General features: G+C 38.7%; 1 protein-coding gene across 2 annotated transcripts in view; it reads left to right on the top strand.

Annotated features, from left to right (window-relative positions):
• Nucleotides 1–2338: 2338 nt before the first annotated feature.
• The window catches only part of CPQ (carboxypeptidase Q), a 414103-nt gene continuing 392397 nt past the window's right edge, over nt 2339–24044 (top strand). Inside the window, exon 1 of one of the 2 annotated variants that reach the window (XM_063450306.1) lies at nt 2339–2367. The gene's annotated coding sequence lies outside the window, so the exon portion shown is untranslated. Of the gene's footprint in view, nt 2368–6063; nt 6131–24044 lie in introns of those variants that run through there. The other variant, XM_063450307.1, reaches the window with a different exon arrangement.

Here is a 24044-nt window from a genome sequence, read left to right as displayed (position 1 = left end):
TATTTAACAGCGTTCTTTCTGATGTGTGCAAGTGTATGAAGGGATTATTCCCTTTGAAGATATTCCCTCAATGGAAACATGCATGTATTCTTTGTAGGTATATCTACTAAATAGTAATTTAAAAAAAAATATGCTTTTAAAAGGACAATACAAGCACATAGACCACTTCAGCTCATTGAAGTGGTTTTGGTGCATTGTCCGTGCCCCCTTCAGTTCTGCAATGTAAAGCATACCAGACAGCCACTAGAGGTGCTACCATGAGTTTAATGGACTCCAGGTCCCCTAACTGACACTGGACGTCCTCGCGCTCTGCATAATGATATCCAGCAGCAGTGAAATCCCCTTGGGAAAGCATTAAGGCAATGCTTGCCACTCATTCGCATTAGGCCCCTAATGATGTTGAAGGAGTAGGTGGAATGCCAACCCAGTGCCAAGTCATCAATGCTGGAATCTGGTGAGTAAATAAAATGTTTTGAACCCTTTACATACACACACACACACACACACTACCCCCCCCACACTATCACCCCCCTACACACACTCATTCACTGCTCCCCCCATACACACTCATTCACTGCTCCCCCCCATACACACTCATTCACTGCTCCCCCCCAAAATACACAAACCAGTGCACTCACTTATTAACTAAATAGTGATTTCAAATCCTAAATAGTACTATGTAAAAACACCTCACCTAGGTAAAAACTAATGAGGGTTTGGTTACATTATATGATCATACATTGCATAAGCCTGCCAACTGCATCAAAGTATGTATGATCATATAATGTAACCAAACACCCATTATTTTTTACCTAGGTGAGGTGTTTTTACATAGTACTATTTAGGATTTGAAATCACTATTTAGTTAATAAGCGAGTGCACTGGTTTGTGTATTTTTTTTATTTTGGTCCCAGTAGCACCCTATAATATATGCATGATTAGGTGAGTGCAGCCCTCCTGACTTTGTTTATAATTGTGGGGGTCTAGGCCAACCCCTGAGTTTTGCACCCCTCCCTGTCACAGGTGTCTCATTCCAGGATCGTATTTAGCCTTGACTTGCAGAGAGTCCTGGTAAGGAAGCATTTCCCAAGTAAGTGGATTCATCGCATAAGAGCAAGCATTAGGCTGCTAGAGTAGGACCTGCCAAGAATGGGGTACTTTGATGCAGTTGGCAGGCTTATGCAATGTATGATCATATAATGTAACCAAACCCCCGTTATTTTTACCTAGATGAGGTGTTTTTACATAGTACTATTTAGGATTTGAAATCACATTTTAGTTAATAAGTGAGTGCACTGGTTTGTGTATTTTATATATTTATATATATATATATATATATATATATATATAATTATGCCTATAATATGTACATTTATATATGCATAATGCACAGAGCTCATGTCATTAATATGTACCATATGTAATGAGCAGATATTGGCCCAGCCTTGTTGCTAGGTGCAGACTCCAGCACAATAACATACTTAAAGTGAAGAGCGCGCACACACAGGACTTCAAAATAAACCAGATAACGTCTTTTTTTTTTTTACAGTTGTGCACAACATACATTCACCATTTCAGTCCCATTACCAAGCTTTCCTTAATATGTCAAGGTAGTTGGACTGAAACATTGATTACATGCAAGGCACGTCTGCTTAAAATAAATCTGCACTTTTATTTATTTTGAAGCCTATGAGTGCTTTTTTTCACGTTGGAATAATAATTTTAAGTTATCTTTTCTAACTCTGTATCAGCACACTATGCTGGCGCAACGCATTATTCGGCTGGTAAATAATTTTTTTTTTCTAGGGCTCTTTTTAGTTCCCAGTCCGGCCCTGACTATAGAATCCCTTTAATTGTGGAGTGTGGACTCCCCCTGAATCCAAGGTTACTGCAAATTGACACAAATTGTGTTTTGTTACAATCTATACGCATACTCTGTGATAACTTACTGATTATTATGACTGTATCATTCCTAATTGTAATGCAAATGTTACTATGTAAATATAAATAAACACTGTCAGTCTGCTGAAAGATTGTTTTCCCTATCCTGTGAGCCTCAATCATATCTGCCATTCTGATTTTTACTACAGTGTATTTAAACCGCATGCTAAGCTTTAGGAGCATACCATTTTATGAAAGCTGGGGGACAAAAAGGAATTTAGTGTGAAAACTATACAGTTTTTAAATTCAGCGTCACATTTATGATTAACTTTATTGCAAGAGATTAAGTAACTAAGTAGACTCACACAGACACATTATTTACTTCCTGGTTAGTAATAACATAATTATGATGTTCAGTGAGCACACCCCTCTGATTTTTCTCTGCTTATTTCAGGAAATGAGCAGAGTGCTGTTTTCAGTTGCTTGGTAAGCTGATTAAATTATTGTATATCCTCTGCTTAGCCGTTAAAACATACTATGTATTGGTTGTTGTGTGATGCTGTGTATATAGGAGAGAAAGGGTGAATTGTTTGATTTTGCTATTGTGGTTTTTCAGTGTAGCATTGTTAAGCTTTTTGAATGGGTATTAGCATGGCAGGACAAAGTATTGCTTTCAGTTTTGGCACTCAGGAACTTAAAGAGTAACATTGAAGTAACTCTGAAATATTGTTGTGTTCAAAATATGTAGAATTTTATTGGAATATCAATATAAGGGAAGCATATATATACTTAACTGAGCGTTATTAAATTTGTGGTGAGTTCAAAAAGTAACACAAACTCCTATTAATCCCAGTAAATACTGAAGTTTGCATTGCTCATATTTCCTAAGGCAAAAGTAAGAAACGTTCAGCCCCTTTTACACAGGAGTGCACCCTCATTTCCCCCAGAATGCTATGCTGAATATTCAAATACGCTCAAGCAGCTGACCCGTTGCATCATACTTCATGTATTGGCACAGCAAATTGTGTTTTAGCACAGCATGACATTGCCAATAAATCTGCATTTAGGAACTGAAAAACTAATTGGTGTTTGCATGTGTTGTAGTACACATTCAATGCAAGGGCAATTGTCTTCACCTGTAGCATCTTAGTTAGGACTAGGCTTACTATAAGCAACTGTGTGCAAGGACCTGCTAATAGGGGACCTTCTTGCACCATACCTAATTATGGTTGTTATGGTGCTTGGAATGACCCTTAAAATATTGTATACAGAAAATGTAATGAAGATGGTATCTGAAAGCGTTCCCAGCACATCCAAATATATACTGATAAAGCAGGCATCGCCTGTGCTCTGATTATTCCAGTGAAATAAAATCTGTTCTTGTCTAGACGTGTTGTGTGAAGGCTGAAGCTGTGCAGTTATATAAGTACTTAGAACCTCTGCCGCTGTGATGAAGCGCAAGTCCTGTTTATTTCAGAATACATAGCAGTAACAAGGATTAACTGGTACAGTTGCTGATAGAGGTATAATTAAAAAGGGTAACTTGTTTAACCCCTTAAGGACACATGACATGTGTGACATTTCATGATTTCCTTTTATTCCAGAAGTTTGGTCCTTAAGGGGTTAATTTCCTGAAAGCAGGTACGCTTGATACTGCAGGAGGTAACTGACTCCCACACCTATTCAGGTGATTGCAATTATTATTGGGTGTTGTGAATTCCTATGCACACCATGGACTTCAGATAATAATAGGTCCAGACATCCCATTGCTGAGATGTCTGAACTGGTGACAGAGCCCTCTCTTGAGAGGAACATATACAAGGTAATGATCTTTGTTGGGGGCCATAAAATAAATTATATCAGATGCAAAACTGCACAGCAAGTAGTGTATATACTACTCCCTCAAACCACACAAATATAGACACACATGCATAATATACCTTGAAAAAGAATAAAATACCATATTGTGAGTTTCTATGTGCATATGAACATCAATGTGTGTGCTTGGACATCAATGCATATGGGCATCTGAGTGTGACTCGTGTATGTGAGCATGATTAGGTATATGTGAATGTGCGTGTATCTATGTGCGTGGCACTTGGTTGTTTAAGGAAGTGTGTGAGCATCTTATTGTGTATAGGGTTGATGTTCCAGGAGGGATAAGCCAAATGGCAAATTATGTAGGTAAACTGGAAAAATGGCCAGAGATGTGGCAAATGACATATAATGTGGATAAGTGCAACATAATGCATCTTGGGCGTAAAAAATCCAAGGGCAGAGTAAGAATATTTGATACAGTCCTAACCTCTTAAAGGTAGGCAGACAATGTAATAGAGCAGCAGGAAATGCTAGCAGAATGCTTGGTTGTATAGGGAGAGGTATTACCTGTAGAAATAGGGAAATGCTCACACCATTGTACAGAACACTGGTGAGACCTCACTTGGAGTATTGTACGCAATACTGGAGACCGTATCTTCAGAAGGATATTGACAATTTACCAGGAAAGGTTAAATGATTTTAAAGTGTATAGCTTGAAGGAAAGACAAGACCGGGGGTTATGATAGAAACATTTAAATATATAAAAGGAATCAACAAAGTAAAGGATAGTATATTTAAAAGAAGAAAAACTACCACAACCAGAGCACATAGTCTTAAATTAGAGGGGCAAAGGTTTAAAATAATATCAGGAAGTATCAAAGAGAGTAGTGGGTTCCAGCTGAAGTGGTAGAGGTTAACACAGTGAGGGAGTTTAAACATGCGTGGGATAGACAAAAGGCTATCCTAACTATAAGATAAGGCCAGGGACTAATGAAAGTATTTAGAAAATTGGGTAGACTAGATGGGCCGAATGGTTCTTATCTGCCGTCACATTCTATTTAAGTATGTGAAAGCATATGTTTGTGTGTGAGCTTCACCATGCTCCATTTTTCATGTCACTGCATGCTTATCTTCAGTTTCTGTCTGGATGACTTTGTGATTCTTAAAACCCAACATCTCCAAAACTGAACAGCTTGTCTTTCTTCCTTCTAAGGCTTCCATTGTCCTCATAACCTTTATCCATCCGTGATTTTCTTGGTGTGCTCTTTGATTCTGCAGTTCATACTGAACTTTTCTACGAAGCTTATATACCTTATGTTGAGCAATTCTCACATATCACCCCCTCTGTCGGTGTTCAAGTTGATTTCCTGTTTAATTTATGATTCATTTTGAAGCAGGCCTAATCTGGCCATTGGGAAAACCATTTGTTTGCCACCTTCTCCCCATATAGATCCTATACCCCACATATTACAACCCCTATCCCTCTATATAACAGCCCTTATTACCCTCACATACTACAGCCCCTATCCCACACACTACAGCCCATACATTCCCCTGTCTCGCCACACATTTCAGCAATTATCCCCCACATACTACAGCCCTTTACATCCCCACATATCTCGTTGCACATACACTACAGCTCCTAACCCCCACAGACACAAATTCAGAACTTCACTTGCACTGGGCTAAACAAAGACTTGGCATTTTCTCTATGACAGTTCTTCAGCAGGGCTCTGTGAATGAGTTGCCCCAGAGAGGCATCAAACTGTCATGCCGACTATGGGGAGGTGTGTGTGTGTGTGTGTGTGTGTGTGTTACTGGTGTCTGGTGATGAAACAACAAACCACTTATTTTGCCTCCCTCATTTTGGGATGCTCTGCCAAATTTCTGTCCTAGTCCAGCCCGGGTTTCAAGTTCTCCTGCTTCCCTGTAAGCACTTGCTTACATCCCCTCCCTCATTATCAGATATAGTCCAGCTTAGCCTCTTTTCTCCACCAACGGTCGTTTATTAGTCCATCTCTCCTGCAGGACCTCTCCAGGGCACCCCTTCCTTAAGGAACATCCTCCTATGTCACATTTGTCTCGGGGTTGCCTATCTTTGTAGTCCTTTAAAAAAAAAAAAAAAAAAAATCAAGCTTCTTTAGAGTAACTTATAAACTCACCCCTTAACTCCTCTACCCATTCCCTGCCATCTCACATCTTCTCTGCTCTCTCCTCTCAAACACCTCTCCCATGCGGTCAGGTATTTACAGATAATTTGATTCCTTTATATCACTCTGTGTATTTTTCTGTCATCCTTTTAGATAGTATTATTGTTTTTGTTAGAATTCCTTTTTTTTTTTTTTTTTTTTTAAACTATTGCACAGTGCTTCAGAATATGTTGGTGCAATATTAATAATAATTGCATGCAGATAGAGACAGAGAAAGCAAGGTAAATTTCATCTTGAGTGGGTGTATCATCAACTCTAGGGCATCAACTGTCATCCTGGTGGTGTTGGTTTTTGATCAGCAGACTCCTGGCCAATTATCAGTCTTGAGCCTGCAGGCTCTCGGGTTAAGCTATTACCTATTGTAGAATGTCCTTTGATGGGTTAGTACTATGTAGGAACAGTCCTTATTTGGTAGGTGGATGCATTGAGCATGTCCATATTCTTTACATCCCTTAGTTAGGAGTCAAACTGTTGGTGAAAGTTGCAGGTTGTTCTTTCTAGTTTTCTAAATTTTCAGCATAGGGTCATCATTTTTAGCAACCCAGTTCTTAGCTATAGTTATTCAATTAGCTCATAAGACACAACTACATCTTACTGACAGACAAATAGAATATGATTTGTAATATATATATATATATATATATATATATATATATATATATATATATATTAATTTATTTATTTATTTAAATGGAGGTTAGGGATTAGTCACTCTAACCCATATATTTTAGATTATTAGAGGTAGGCGATGGTAATAATCATGTCAGCTTAGATTACATTATTAGACATTGGTATTAGTAATCTTTTAATCTAATAGTTTTTTTCTTTCTTTTGGGGTTAGCAAATAATGCTTCCTTCTACATGTATCGACCAATATCAAAATGATAGCTCATTTCGTAAAGTTCAAAAGCAAAAAGAATTTGAAACTGTAACATGATCTCACTGCTTTCACCGTTGGGCAATAATTAATATAAAGCATAAACAGGGCAAAACTTGTGTATATTTAACTAGAAGTCATGTCTTTACTTTTCTCCTGAATGTGAGATGGTCCTCTTTTGTTTTGATGTCTCTGCGTAGGGAATTTAAAAGCTGTGCTCGCTGCAGTAATGTTGGCTGACCTCTTTTTGCGATCTTGTTGAATGACATTCATTTTTATCTGTCCTCCACTTCTATCGTCCCAAATCCCTGCTCCCTTTTTCCTCAAAGCTTCTGCGAAGACTTGCCTTTACCTGTCTGGCTGACTTTCTCAATTACAACTCTCTCCTTGACCCTCTTTAGTCTGGCTTCCGCCCCCTCCACTCTACTGAGACTGCTGTTATCAAAGTTACTATTGACCTAATCACAGCTAAATCCAAAGGCCACTACTCCATACTAATTCTTCTTGACCTCTCTTCTGCCTTTGGCACTGTTGATCATGTTCTCCTTCTTCAAACTCTTCAATCACTCGGTCTCTGTGACACTGTCCTCTCGTGGTTTTCCTCCTATCTCTCCCAACGCTCATTCAGTGTCTCCTTCTCTAATGATACCTCCCCCCTTCGTCCTGTCTCGGTTAGAGTCCCCTTCTATTTTCTCTTTACACTGCCTCTCTTGGCAAACTTATCACCTCATTTGAATTCCACTACCGCCTGTATGCCGATGACACCCAGATATCTCTCCTCCCCGGATCTCTCCCCTGCTGTCACTGCTTGCCTTTCTTCCATATCTGACTGGTTGTCCTCCTGCTTTCTGAAACTCAGTCTCTCTAAAACTGAGATCTTTGTCTTTCCTCCTCCTAATACGGATCCTCCCCTTTCGCTCTCCCTTCAAGTTAGTGGTACCGACATCAGTCCATCCTTGCAAGCAAGCTATCTTGGTGTTATGCTTGATTCTGGCCTCACCTTTTGAGTTTCACATCCAGTCTGTTACCAAATCCTGTAGATTTCACCTTAAAAACATAGCCCCCATCCGCTCCTTTCTTACACAAGATACTACTGAGGACCTTGTAATCTCTTGCATAGATTAGTGTAACCATCTCCTAATTGGTCTTCCCAAAAGCCTGTAAGTCTGTAATAAATGCTGCTGCCAGACTGATTTTCCTCTCCAGTTGATCCTCTCACACCTCACCCCTCTTTCATTCCTTACATTGGCTTCCTGTATCCTATAGGAGTCAATTCAAAGTACTAATCCATACCTATAAAGCATTAAACAATTCTAGCCCCTCCTACATCTCTTCACTGATTCATAGGTATGCCCATTCTCGGTCTCTACGCTCTGCCTATGACCTTCTCCTGTCCGTTGCTCGCACACGTACAGCCAACTCGCGCTTGCAGGACTTCTCACGGATGGCTCCCTTCCTATGGATTAGTCTGCCTACCACCATCAGACTCTCTCATAGTCTTCAATCAGTTAAGAAGCGCCTTAAAACCTATTTCTTCAGGAAAGTTGATGGCATCCCAAAATAACCTGTACCTCACATACCTGTCTCTTGCTCTCTCTAGAGGGCAGCACTCTACTCTCTCCTCCAGCTGTGCTTCACTCCCACCCTTTTTGATTGCTATCTCCTGTCCTATTGTGTTTTTTACCCCACCTTGTTTCAGCAGGGTCCTTTTTAACCTATCGTTTTTTGTAATTGTCGTATGTATTTTTAAACCTCCCCCTTTTTATAATATTGTAAAGCACTATTAAATCTGTTGGCGCTATATAAATGCAGATGATGATAATTTATGCATGTTGGTGGTGAGGACTTAAGCCAATATGGCTCACTGCTCTGGGGATCATAATAAGAAGGTTTAAATGGATTATGAAAATACTATAACCACCAATGCTCTTTCTCCACTGGCCCTATCCCTTCCTACCAAGTTGCTCATAAATGCACACATTTACAAAAAATTGAGTCCACCTCCTCAGTGATCAACATCCTTAGAGGGAGCTATAGACGTCTGTTTTTCCTTCACAATTACCTATGAAAGAGTCCTTAGCTGTATGAACGGACCTGTCAACAAGCTGATAATAGACATGGTGCATCTGTATCAACTAAAGCATCGCCTTATCTGATTAATGGAATTTATATTTAAGTTCTGAACAAGTGATGTGCATATATACCATTGGAAAATATAGGAGCCTTCTGATTGATTAAAGCATTTCCTGGTCTGGGTAGTGCTCAGTGCATAAACTGAAAAGAGAATTTGCAACAGATTCGAGGACTTAAAATGCGGTGGTCATAATTGTTTCATGATTTTTTTTTTGAGTGGACACTCGTGGACACGTAACTTTTATTTAATCCATTAAAAGTCGACGTTTCAGCTTCCACATGGAGCTTTCATCAGAACTGACAAAATGATTTTGTCTGTCCTGATGAACGCTCCATGTGGGAGCTGAAACTTCGACTTTTAATGGATTAAATAAAAGTTACGTTTTACTTTAACTTTGAACAAAGTCCTTGGAGTGCGGTTTTCTTTGCTTTATCTACATGACTTGCCAAACCAGCACCGGGCATTACTGAGGGTGACCAGGAGTGAAAACCTGTGTGTGTGTGTCTGTCTGTCTGTCTGTCTGTCTGTCTGTCTGTCCTCTTCCCTACTTAAGGGACACCCCTTACCTGGCTCCATATCGTTCGAGGTCAGCGCTGCATCATTTCCACTTCCGGGTCATCCAGACGCCATTTTACCTGATTACTCCATGAGGTTTTTTTAAGCAGAGCTGTGTCAGGAATCCAGCCACAGGCTTTTCCGGCCTACCACCTTCTTTCTTCAATCCATCGCCGTGGATGGTGTCCAAGTGACTCACAAACTGTAAGTCAACCTACCCGTTATGCCAGGCATCAGTCCCACGGCACCATGCACGGGTCAGGTCCTCACTTTACGGCTGCATTTTGTCTAAGTCTGTTCTAAAACCATTGCATGTTCATGCATATCATTCGTTTAAAACCCCTACTGGTCTTTGGGTGTACTACAGGCTTCTTAGACATTATCACATTTCATGTACAAACCAACGAACCACTGCATTTTCGCCTACACACTGACCCCTACCGGTCATTCAGTGTACTACAGGCTTCTCAGACATTATTGCATTTCATGTAAAAAACAACCTTGCTTCATTTAAACGATTTGTCATTTCGGTTTGTGTTTTCTGGTCGGCACTTATTCATAGTATATTCTATGCACGATTGCTGTTCGCATTAAAATGCATACGGTTAAGCTATTCATGCTAACTTCTGTTTCCCTTCATACTAAGATTCGGTTATTCTGCTATGTATTCACATAGATCTTTTTCGTGAGTTACATTTCATCATTTCATGTATTTACATTTGGTTAAAAAGTGCTTGGTTAAATAGACAGACCATTTTCATGCTATTTTTAAGGTATCACTTATTACATCAAGGGTATGAAACCAGCTAACATTTCTGTATAGACATTGGACTCCCACGCTTACTGGAGTTTTTTTTTTTTTATAATTATCCATTTCATTACAATTAAATCAGCCTACGTTACAGGCTTAATGTCTTTGTTGTTAACCATGACAAAAGGATTTAATTCCTTTTCATGCATACTCGGGTTGAATCACACGTACTGATCCAACCAATCATACGTTTCCTGCACAGTAATCGGTTAAACTTTCAAATACTTATTTTACACGATCTTAGGTTGTCTATTTTGTTTCAGTTTGCTTATTATATATGGTTTTAATAAGTTATTTTATTTTACAATGCAGATATTACATGTATATTAGTTATGGTTAGCCTACATTACGGCTCCTTTTTCTGTCATGCTCGTACGACATACCACGAGTTCAAGGACACGGTCCTATTTTTAAAGAGTATAATGGAGATAGGATGTTATTACGATTACATGGCACCAACTATTCAGGCCATTTCTTATCATACTCATACGATATACCACGAGTATATAAGAACACGGTCCTACCTTCCACAGAGGGTTTCGGGTTGAATCACACGCATTGGTTCAACCACTCATACGTCACGTTACAACATTTTCTGCATAGATTGTCATTTCACATGGCATTTACAAACTCAGGCCTTTTCTTGACACACTCAGACGACGTAACACGAGTATTCAAGAACACGGCATATACGTCTCACAAGACTTTCCGTTTTTGAATCACACGTTCTGGTTCATACATTCATACGTCACTTTACAGCAACATTTATGATTCTGCATATTGTCACTTCACATTAAAAAGTCCCTTGCATTCCCAGATCAGTTTAGTGACATGCATATCATCTGATCACCTTCCATATATACACATTACACGGCCAATCCCCTGCTGCCAGGTATTGGACTCAGCGTAACGCTTGTCACCAAGCATGGGCAGTCATGTCACTATCATACTCATAGATTTTACACCTCCCACACATACGGCTAGAAGCCCTAATCCCAGCCTATACAGATTACAGGTCTCACAGGATCCATTCTCACTCTATCCCTTTTTAGGTTTATCCAGGTTTTCATACCTGTCGAATCTCAAAACTTCATACATACTACCAGGTACGTAAGCCTGCTCACGTTGTAGTTCACATACGTTTCATTCTTCTAGGCCATAGAGTACTGGCAAGTTAGGGGTATAGGCCCAAATAGGTACCTCCCTTCTTGGCATTTCTGCCTATCGTTTAGTGGTCCGCGAGGCCAACACCCCGCCTCAACGTTTCGGAGGCAAACGCCATCGGGCCACACGTGAGTTAGCCGCCTCGCAATATTATAGAGAGGGCCTCACCTGTCACTCCCTCCCCCTGTTTTCTTTTACTATCACCGAGAGGCCTATGATTCCTGCCACTACGACGGGTGGCCTCAATAACCCCTCGCGCCAACTCATAGACAGAGCCTCTCATAGCCACTTGGCAACTAGCAGGGCCTCACCTGTCACAAAACAAGATTAATTTTTCGCCTAGTTAGCCTGCCAGTATCACCCCTGGGGAATCGGTCACTACACCCCTTACCATGGCTGGGTCGGCCGCTGCGACCCCTCCAGCACTGGTTGAGTTGCAATCACTTTCTCCAGCCATCTGTTTCAGGGCACATGCTAAATCTGTGTCCAAATAAAATGTATCCCAAAACTATACTTAACATCAATAAACATTTCTGTACTTACAACATTACTGCCACATCATCCATCTAGACATTTGGTGGAATTCATTATCTCGGGTCTATCAGAAGGATTCACACAGGCCTCATACACATGCCTTCCGGAATCCTGGAATGTCCTAATTTACAATCCGCACCACAAACCCTACAGCGGTGGAGACACTCATAGCCAGGAAGTGGCAGAGGACTTCCTATGGGGGCCCTTCCAGTCCCCTCCGTTCACCACATGGCGGACAAACCCCATCGGTATTGTCACGGGGAAATCTTCTCACAAACAGATACTTATCATTGATCTATCAACACCTCACACCTCTGCCACTCCTAGTCTGAACTCCCTCATACCCTCTGAGGAATTTTCACTGCAATATTCCACCATAGATCACGCCATTACGGCTATCATGCAGGCAGGGGCCGGAGCATGGCTCAGTAAGACTGATATCACAATGCTTTCAAGTTACTGCCTATCCACCCTACACTGTGTCACCTGCATGGTATCAAGTGGGCAGGGAACTACTATTTTGCTCACGTTTTAACATTTAGGTTCCAAAGTAGTCCGGCCATTTTCGACGTATTCGCCGAAACCCTATGCTGGTTTTATTAAATATAGCCAGATGCCCTACAGTTATACATTATCTGGATGATTTTTTTACTGGTCGAGGAGAATATTTCCCCTCCCAGTAGCCTAAAAGAAACCATCAGTCTATTCGAACAGGTGGGTGTCCCAGTCTCCTCCACCAAGACTGAAGGACCAGATACCTTCATCACATTCCTGGGTATCATACTAGACTCAGCCACCATGCAAGCTAGCCTGCCACGCCCAAGGTATAAAACATTCTGATCAACATAATCTCTACATACAACTCGGTACTTGCAACCGCAAGAATTACAGTCTCTGCTTGGGTCACTGAATTTTGCCATTTGCATCATACCTCAAGGCCGGGCTTTCATCTCACAACTCCTTTACATGTTTCCCACTTTTAGACATGATGGACACAGGTCACCCCTGGATACCCAAGCCACGGCAGGCGTAATTATGTGGAGAAAATTTTTAACCACCTTGAATGGTAAAAGCATGTTCCTTCCAAAATTGTCTGACTCCTCACCTACCATTTGGTCAGACGCGGCGTCTACCACAGGTTTCGCAGCAATTTTCCTGGAACGAATGGCTTTGGGGCAGCTGGTCTTCAGAAGTTCAGGACCTGGAGGGTTTTCCACTACCTCAGCTCTGTTTGAGATATATCCCATCGTGACGGTTGCCGTGGCATGGGTGCATTTATGGGCAGGTTCGTCTGTACGTTGCTACTCAGACAACCAAGTAACTTGTCACATTATAAACAAGGCCGATCCAAATCACTGACTATTATGAGATTCTTGAGGAAACTCATTTGGCTGGCTGCATGTCATAATTTTCTCGTTTTGTATTCATGTTCCAGGTGTATGTAACACTGCTGCTGACAATTTGTCTCGCTTTAATTTCCAGGCTTTTCGTCAAATACTCCCGTCAGCCGCACTCACAGCCACGAACACCCCACTATTCCACCATCTAGTAATGGACTAGATGCTATTATGCAACATAGCAGAACATTGTCCCAATTAGCACTGTCTACTAATACCCGGGAAACTTACGATAGAGCTTTAATTTGATTTAAAGATTCCTTTCTGAACACAACATCTTACAACCTTTCATCGGGACATCCTGGTTGGGCTTTGCTTCTTTTTGCCACCTCAAACTATCATACAACACAATCAAACCATATCTGACAGGCATCCAACATCACATGCTAACTTTACAACCAGACAAATCAAGTGTCCTCCTCCTACCAATTAAGAACATCCTTAGGGGTATTCAGAGATCCGAACCCCCACGTACGGCCCAGAGGCTACCCATAGATTTCCATATTTTTAAAGACTTGTACAATTCACTAGATTTAAACCCTTTGCCAACAACACAAACCTCGTCGTTAAAACCGCCATATACGTAGCCTTGTTTTTGGTTTCTTGAGACCAAGAGAATTTACCGCCATCAGCACAACACAGTCCACTCATCCTACTTCATTCACACTTAACAAAACACATGGACTATTATATCTTGTCTCTGCCTCACTCCAAAACCAGTCAACATGCACTTTCAGTAGAGGTTAAGTACTATCCTACTCACAACAGGTGGAGCCCCGTCAAACTACTGGACTCATATACCCAGCATAACAAGGAACCACCATCTCAACCACTTTCAGTCTACAAGGTTCGGTACTCACTACCACCACCTTTATGACACATGTCAGGTCTTTACTTACACAGCTGGGCCTCAAATCAGCGAACTATTCGGGCCACTCCTTCCGCATAGGAGCGGCCTCCACAGCATCCAGTGCAAACATTCCAGTTCATGTTATCAAGTCACTAGGGCACTGGAAATCATCGGCTTACTCTAGATACATACCTAACCCGGTACAAAAAGTAAGAAATGCCTTTCAAGACATGTCTGGTTAAAGTATGTATATTGCTGGTATGTAATAAATTTGATTTTCTACTTTTGCCCTCTTTATTTACAGGCCTACCTCATCGTCGGTTCCGGCACACCACAACCGACTTGCTCTTTTAATACCATCCTACACTTATCAGTGTTTGTATCTTCTGTACCATCATGAGCCCTTAACACAAATATATATATATATATATATATATATATATATATATATATATATATATATATATATATATATTTATATTATCTTGGCACCAGCAGCAATTTGAATGAATGTAAGGATTATTAAGTTTGTCTAAATTAGGATTTATTTTTACTACATGGCAGTCAGTAAATGTTACTCTGGTTTGTTTTACAGAAAATGTTTATAATATGTATATTTACAACCTTTTAAAGCATTTTCAATATATAAATATAACAAGCACAGTGTCAATGTTTACACAAATAAAACACTGTACTATCTGTGATACAGAGATAACGATAAATAAAGCAAAATAAAAATAGTCTTATGTGTCAGTACAACCAAAAATACTTCCCTAAAATTGAGCCTTTGTTTGCATGAGATCCTCCCAAGATATCCTTAACAAGAATCTGTGCAGAAATAAAGGACATTTAAAATAAAATAAAAATAGTACTTTTTGCACAATTTACAGAAAACATTTCACCCTCATTTCCTTAAAAATTCAGGAGAGAAGCTGAGTTTTATGGACTCATTCATATATTTGTGGTTTAGTTTTACTTCATGCAGTTGAGTTGTTGTTTCACGACAATTCAGTTTTTAGAGAATAAAACAGTTGCTTTATTATATCCTGCATTTTTCTTCATAGAAACTTTTGCATTCAACTGATAAACTGTCATTAGGTTAATGCAATTCACTCTATCAGTCATGCTAATATAATGAACACATGATAAATTACACAGCCTTTTATTCTTGCAGAAATATAATTTTTTTTTTTCTCCCCACTTCCCGTGGATTCATTTCAAAAGTTCCAAGAAAAGGAAACGTGAATGCTCTATTTTCATAGTTTGCAGCTAATGAGCCCTCATTATAATCAGGTGGTACAAATTAATCTTCCAAGCCATGGTTATAATAGAGTCTATTCACCGAAAACCTCTATTAGACCCAAATTTTCAGAATAATTTACTAAATGGGTTTAATGTAAATCTCCTTAGAGCTTTTCTTATTTCATTATGAATTCTACAATTATGTTTAAGATCTTGTAGTAGACAGCCAATTTCCGGCAGTTCACAGATCTTTTCTGTATTGAAGTCAAAGCATTCTTTAATGTATGGAGAGATGATCTCCTACTGCCCCTGAAACAGTAATAGGAATCGAGACTGCAAATGAGACCCTTTTGGCTCAGAACAAACGTATCTTCGCATCCAAGATCTCCCACACCTTCACATAAGGGCAAACAGGACAGATGCTCAACACACATATTTTTTAACTCCTGCTCAACACCACATAATGGAGTGTAGTAGACTGTCAAATCAAAAATACATATCTAAATTTAATTGTACCTGTAGATAGGTGAATTCTGAATAAACGGCTAATTAGGTAAGAATCTTCTTGGGTAAGAACCCATCTGATCTTTAGCTCCTAGAAAAGACAACACAATTTTTTTACTTGGTGTTTTTCTCACTACATATATCAAAATATATATGCTACTGTATTATTCGTATTTGTGGATGTGTTGACCACAGAATTATAGGAACCAGGTTATTCCACAGTTAGGAACCAGATACTTCCATAAAGGATTCTTGGTCAACTTAGCTTGCAGCCTCTGATGCTGACAAAATAGCTAAAAGGGGAAATGTAAAAGTCTTGAGCTACGATATGAAGCAACTCTTTATTTAGGACATCGTCATGAACAACAATTTACATTCATAGTAATATAGAGGTAAATTTAAAAAATCTACAACTGAAGGTCACTTCCTGTATATCATGGAGTGACGACAATATAATCTTTCAAATGGTGATGTCGCGAACATGAAATTTTCCGTTCGCGAATGGCGAACGTGAACTTCCGCAAATGTTTGCGAACGGGCGAACCCGCCAAACCACCATAGACTTCAATAGGCAGGCGAATTTTAAAACCCACAGGGACTCTTTCTGGCCACAATAGTGATGGAAAAGTTGTTACAAGGGGACTAACACCTGGACTGTGGCATGCCGGAGGGGGATCCATGGCAAAACTCCCATGGAAAATTACATAGTTGATGCAGTCTGGTTTTAATCCATAAAGGGCATAAATCACCTAACATTCCTAAATTGTTTGGAATAACGTGCTTTAAAACATCAGGTATGATGTTGTATCGATCAGGTAGTGTAAGGGTTACGCCCGCTTCACAGTGACAGACCAAACTCCCCGTTTAATGCACCGCAAACAACTGCAAACAGTCCATTTGCACAACTGCAAACTCCCCATTTGCACAAGGTTGGATACCAAGCTAGCCATGTCCCGTTCCTTGTCCTCACTAATGTCACTGAAGGTCTCTTCCTCCACCCAGCCACGTTCAACACCAAGGGTCCCCCGAAAGGTGACAACAAGCCCCCTGTGTTTTTTTTTTTTTTTTTTTAAATGTACACTACTGTTGCACTGGCCCTGAAACGCACACGTGTGAAGGAAACTGACTGCTATTATATTACAGTCAAAATTATTATTTTTTTTTTAAATGCAAGCTATTGTGACACCAGATATGAGTGGTGGCACTGGGACCACCTTAAAAATATTGGATATCGCTAAAAATCATGATCACTATGTACTTTCTCTACAAACCTCTAAAACGAACCAAACTACTCATCCATCCGCTATACCACTTTATCCCACCTAGAACTAGTGCCCAGTTAAAATATTTGACTCTTACTTACCCACACTCAGTCATGCCACACACATTTCACCACTACTCTCACTGAATCCCTCTGACAACGGCTAAATTCATCTTCTACATCAGAACACTACTCCTAAGATTGGGTTGTATCCATGTCTCGGGTCTTTCATTTAGAATAGGGGCAGCTTCGGTCTCCTTCAACACTGACACTCCAGTGCATATTATTAAAAGATTGGGCAGATGGAAATCCTCAGTCTACAACCGATATATTCCTCATCCCGAGAAAAATGAGGAAAGCTTTTAAAAGTTTGGCTTTGTAAATTTGATGCAACAAGTGTTTTTCTTTCATTTCTTTTCACCCTCTTTGATGAACCCGATTTACATATATTACTAATATGTTTCTGAACATATATATTATATTATTCACTCACTCACTCACTCTCTGGGCCGGCCTAAGACATCATGCTGCCTAGGTCCAACGATAAATGACTATGGGGGATAATGTATAATAAACACAGGTTACTGGCTATGGGGGATAATGTATAATAAACACAGGTTACTGGCTATTGAGGATAATGTATAATAAATACCAAAAAAAAGAGTGCAGCTTCAGAATTAATCTAAATTGTATGCTGTCTAGGAGCTGGGAGGGTCTGGGAGGGAGGGTCTGCTGCTGATTGGCTGGAATGTGTCTGTTGACTGTGAGGTACAGGGTCAAAGTTTAATCAATGATGACGAATAGGGGGCGGACCGAACATTGCATATGTTCGCTGTCCGTGGTGAACGCGAACATGCGATGTTCGCCAGGAACTATTCGCCAGCGAACCGTTAGGGACATCACTACTTTCAAATAATAATGAGCACTTGACTTGCACATGTCTTGAAACATCATTGCACTGGTCTTCTCCATTACAAGACACGTTCGTAATGGAGCCACACTTATAATGAGGGTTTCTTACTTTTAAAAGTATATAGTACCTTAAATGCCATCTTGAAATTTCAATATAAAAGTGCATTGTGCTCCAGTTGAGGTGAAGGTTGAAAGATCTCAGCTGATACTATTACCAATCAGAGTAACTACCTAATACTATATAAGTTGGGAGACTGTGTTTTTCTACAGTTACTTAATGTCTCAAGTTAAAAAGAATCTATGATTAATTCACTTTTTATATGACTTGTACTTGCATCAAAACCTGTGCATTATAACTGCCTTAGAATTTCTTCTGATTATGGACTTCTGCCTGATCCTCTGACTCAAAATAGTATATTATTTCATAAGGTATCGTTGCTTTGATGATTCTGACTTGAGTTATCTGTCTGATACCTTCCATTTTATTTCTTCGTGTATGTGCTTTATTGCATTTCTCTTTAATAGTAGACATTACTTTCCGGTGTTTTCTTCACCAACCGGCACCAGTTTGAGTAAAATCATTGCCATTGTCTGCTCCTTCAATGTTTAGTAGAATGATGGATGGATGTTGGTCTGACACAATCTTTAAATTTTTGTTTAGAGTTCTGCAGATATATTCCCACTTTAATGTTTTTGTCAGTCCCTTCATTCACACCTCTGTTATAAAGAAAATCAGCTGAATGACCTGTGGGAACTATTTTAGAACCCTATTCTCAATGTTAGAATAATAATAACCAGGAAAGGTATATCCGGAATGGAGGTCATTGTTAAAATGGACTTTTTTTTTTTTTTTTTTTTTTTTTTAATCAAAGCTGAAATTTTTACAGTTTTTAGGATTCCATTTTCAATATCTTTAAACTGGTAAAATGAGTATTTCAGTCTTCCTTGATTTGTATCAACATACATTTACCTGTGACAAACGGCATTCCTTAAGAGTGGCATGTGACAAGTCAAGGCTTTTTGTACACAGCGATTCGGTTTGTGCTGTTTCTAGTGGTTATGCCTGGTCAAAAACACAAGTTTCAGAAAAACTACTTCAGTTTGTATGCTCTTTGATTCCTCGGCCACCATATATATCTTTGTACACACTGCTTAGGACACAGAAATTACAGGTTTGTTTATGTGCAAAGGCTTCATTGCAATCTGGAAAAAAAGGTGAGTACCTCATAACTTTTACCATGTGGATTGCTGACCATAGTTTAATATTTTTTAATTCACAAAATAAATACCATAAGATGTAATGTAATGCAGTAAATGTTTTGTTATATAAATTGTGTGTGTGTGTGTGTGTGTGTGTGTGTGTATGTATGTGTGTATATGTATGTGTGTGTATATATATATATATATATATATATATATATATATATATATATATATATATATAATTAGTACTAAATGTATTGAATAAAGGCACTGTGCTGCTTGCATAAGTGCAAGAAACAGACTAGATAATTAGAAAAGAAACAGACATCAGTATTCTTGCACAAGCCTTTTTTATTCATATGATATTTTTACCAAAGTTACCTCAGCCTCAATTATTGCAATTTGTAGGTTCTTGTATACAACAAAAACGGTCTAGTTAACCTGAGTTGATGAACGTAAAGGGACACTATAGGCACCCAGACCACTTCAGCTATAGGCACCCAGACCACTTCAGCTCATTAAAGTTGTCTGGATGCACTGTCCCAGATCCTGTAAGCTAATTGTTCTCGTTTTTAAGATATTGCAATAATTGGCTTGATGGGTTAACTTCACCTCTAGTGACTGTCTACCAAACAGCCACTAGAGAGACTTCTAGGTCGATAAGCGACTTTTGGACGCCTAACTGATGCTGGACGTCCTAACGCTATGTATAGGGATGTCCAGCGTCACTCAAAACTTGTTAGGTAAGCATTATGTAATGCTTTCTTATGGGGAAATCCTAATGCGAGTGTGGCCATTGCCACGCATGTGCATTAGGTCTCTCCCACTGTCAGCCGCGGCGTAGTGAGGAGCGAAGGTGGACCAGAACCAGCGCCGAGGGACATCGGCACTGGACAAAGGTAAGGGACAGAAGTTTTTTTTAACCTCTTCTGCACCACAGAGGGGGACCGTGAGGGAGAGGGGAGCTATAGTGCTAGGAAAACAACTTTGTTTTCCTGGCACTATAGTTTCCCTTTATGCATATGTACATACGTGTGATTAAATCCTATTATGTTTTTCGTATAAATTTGTAGCTTTCCTTGTTTTAGTTGCATACCAATACAAATATTTCCATTATGTATACTCAGTACTGCTCCTCCCTTTGCCAAATATGTATGGGGGATTTCAGTGTTATATCACTTGTTAACATACCTCCCAAGTGTCCCTATTTAGGAGGGCTAGTCCCTATTTTTGTCCCTTTCTTCCCTTATATCCCTCTTTCGATTAGATCCATATTTTTGGTGTGTCTGAGAGTATAACAGAGCTCCACAGCAATAATACTCACAGTAATGTATCTTTAAATGACAATAAATTTATTTAGAAGTCAGTCTGTAAATAAGACACTATTTTAGTTGCATAAATTGTTATCACTGAGTCACCTAAACTTCTCAGAATAGCTCTATCGTAGCCACACAGTCAGTCACACCCCTAAAATGAAAGTGTCCCTCTTTATCCATTGAAATGTTGGGAGGTATGTTTTAATTGTAGTAAGAACAGGTTGCATGACACTTTGCATTTGGTAGTGCCATTCTAATATAGTCTTAAACGACAAAACAATTATCGAATTTGAGAATGGGTAAAAGTGAACTGGACAAGTCAACTGTGTGCCACCATCCATGTCTGTATTTCTACAAATATATATCCACAAATCCCTCAACATATAATGGAAAACAAGAATTTGAGATTCCTTGATTTCCAAGCAACTTTAAAAAAAAAAAAAAGGAAATTAATGATTCAAGAAAATCCCTCAGTAGAAAAATTGTTTATACAGTATAATGTTTTCTGTGTTGCAACTTCCTAATTTTTGTCCCGTGGTTTTAATATGGGGTTTTCTGTGTTCCGATAAGCAGGGGGATTTCAAATAAGCATATTGGCAAGAGAGGAAGCGATTGTGAAGCTTGCTGGTCATCAGATGTGGGTTACAATATTAAGAGGTTCTGTGTTCCAGACAGTTTATGACAATTTTCTTCACTTCAAGTTAATTTTCCTTTCGATTGATCAGAAAGTAATCTGTGACTGGTATCAGTTTATTTAGCTTATAGATGTCAGCATGCAAGGGGCAAAGCCAGATTTACTATAAAGTTACCTAAATTGGCTGCCTAGGGCCCCATGGGTTACATACTTGGTTAAGCTTGGCATCACTTACCAGCCCTATAATAAAAGTAAAGGATTGCACTGATAATCTGCCTTAAGAGCCTATGGAATTATAGTCCTAGAAATAGTCTGATAGACCCAGATTTTACTATGATCTATTGATGTTGTTTTTCCTGTAATAATTCCCATACATCAATTTGTTATTAAATTAAATAGTAAATTGCTGCTTGTTTAGTAAATAAATAAAATATTGAATTTGCTAGTAATGCAGATGTATTATAGCAGAGATGTGCAAACGAATATCCTGAATTTAACTAAATAACTCAGAGTGAACTGAATGCAAAAAAATGTTACATTCACACAGAAAACCTAAAAAAAGAAAATCAAGAATAAATATAACAATATATTTAATATAACCCTAAACCTGCTCATATCAAAGCCTATCACAAGTCAATATTGCTGTTGAACAGCTTTAAACAAATAATGCAGATATAAAGCCAAGACTTCTTTCAAAATATTCCAAAAGAGTTTAACACCACCACAAGATTCATAGCACATGAATATTACAATGATCAGTAGTCATTATGCTAAGCGTGTTCCTTTAAATAAATATATATATATATATATATATACACACAGTATCACGGTCATGCTTGCTTCCATGGTAAACTAACGATTCCACCAATAAACTGCTAACACTTTCAGCTTTGTAACACACATTTATATACAACATTTCTAAGGTGTGTGTTTTACTGCTCTTACGATGCAATAATTTGTCATGCCATATGCGTGGATTTGATGTCCTGTTAACAGGTTGCATGGCCTTTGTACATACCATAGCCATTCCCACTAAATCATAGACCTGTTCCAATAACTACATGGAACACTTTTTTTTCATTACTCATTTACAAGTAATTTCCTGCTGCCTGATTGCAGCCTCAAGTGACAGATAAAGTAATCGTTTTGTTCTGCGTTGAACAAATGTGACAGTGATTCAGGGTGGAAACATGCTTCAAACACAACAGCAAATATTGTCTAATAGTGACTTCGATGCCAAACATGTGTTTTTTTTTTTTTTTGTTTTTTTTTTTGTTTTTTTTCCTCCCAGAATCCTCTTCTGCGTTGATTGTCTGTTCCAGTACCCTTAGTGCTTTCAGGGAATTTTGCAAATACAAGCTTTTATCTCTACTTATTCAGCAGGAAGAGTTGCCAGTAAAGTTTATTTCTCTGACATGTTCGAAGCTTACATCTCATTTATATAACTTTTGTAGTTACGCTGGGCTCCTATCTTTATAGCACAGACTCAAAGGTCGACAGATGTTCTAATTCCCAAGCAGAGACAGTAACCTAATTTCTGTGGGAAACAATAAAATAAACAGCTCTTTAGGGAACTAGTCGGTAATGGAAGGATTATATTAAGTGTAGTCTGAGCATCCATTTGAACTATGACTAATGGGGGTTTATTGCAATTAGACATTTGTCCACTGAAAACTATTGTACAGCCCTGATATATTTTTTTTCCTGTCTTACCCTTTTAGTAGAGATTACAAAATTCATCCTAATTCAATTTTATGTGAACACGTTTTAATATTGCTCTTCAACTTACATTGTCTCGAGAGGTATGTAATGTTTGAATTAATTATCCAACGGTAATACAGGACAAAATTGGGTACAAATTGTTACAAGGACAGTAATGGCCAATATAAACTATGCCTTATATAAAAGCATGTTCAAATGTGTTTTCTGATTAGAGTGAAGCACTTTAGATTTTTAATAATTTGTAATCAACTTTAAAGTGGACTTTACAAAAAAAAAAATCACATTAATTAGCTGAGTATGAGACCTCTACATTTATGGATGATTCACTGAACTTTAGGTTGCGTTCTAAGTTAAAGGGAAACAATATGGTACATTTGCCTCTATGATTTAAAGGATTATAAAGATATTGCGTTGGAGAAATAATAACAAAATAAATAATACATTAAAAAAAATTAGATAACTTTAAAGATTTCCTCAGTACACTGTTAGTCTGTCTGTTGGACAGCAAGCTGAAGTAATTATGGTTATTTGCATAACCCTTTTAAGAATTAAACTAAACTCTTCTAACTTGTCCCCATCCCAGGGTATTCAGCAGCAGGTGGGAAGGTAAATAAGAGCGGAGTCAAAAAAAATAACTCATTAATGCAAACATATAGGTGTCAGAGGAGTTTTTAGTCTTTGAACGGTTGTCTGAAAATACTATCTGCTGGCTGTTTAACTTGAATATTGTCTGTTGAAATTGAATATTAATAGTACATAAATAAATTATCCCTTATAATGCAATGTGCATGATTTAACTTCTTCCATTATAGTGAGTGCTACCTGTAGACGTTTCTGCATTTAATAACTTTGACATATTGCACTATGTACCGTTTGTTTTTTCTTTAACCGTTTTATCCCAATGGTTGTATGAGTATATATGGTTCTATAAAATGAAATTTAATTTGTATATAGTTCTGTTAAGTAGATGATCAATGTCAATATAGAATGGTAAGTTCTGGTGCACAGCTCCTTCTAGG

The sequence above is a fragment of the Pelobates fuscus genome, chromosome 4 (assembly GCF_036172605.1).
Source record: "Pelobates fuscus isolate aPelFus1 chromosome 4, aPelFus1.pri, whole genome shotgun sequence".
NCBI lineage: Eukaryota > Metazoa > Chordata > Amphibia > Anura > Pelobatidae > Pelobates > Pelobates fuscus.
Note: the sequence above shows the minus strand (reverse complement) of the source record. Positions and strands in the feature narration are given on the sequence as shown.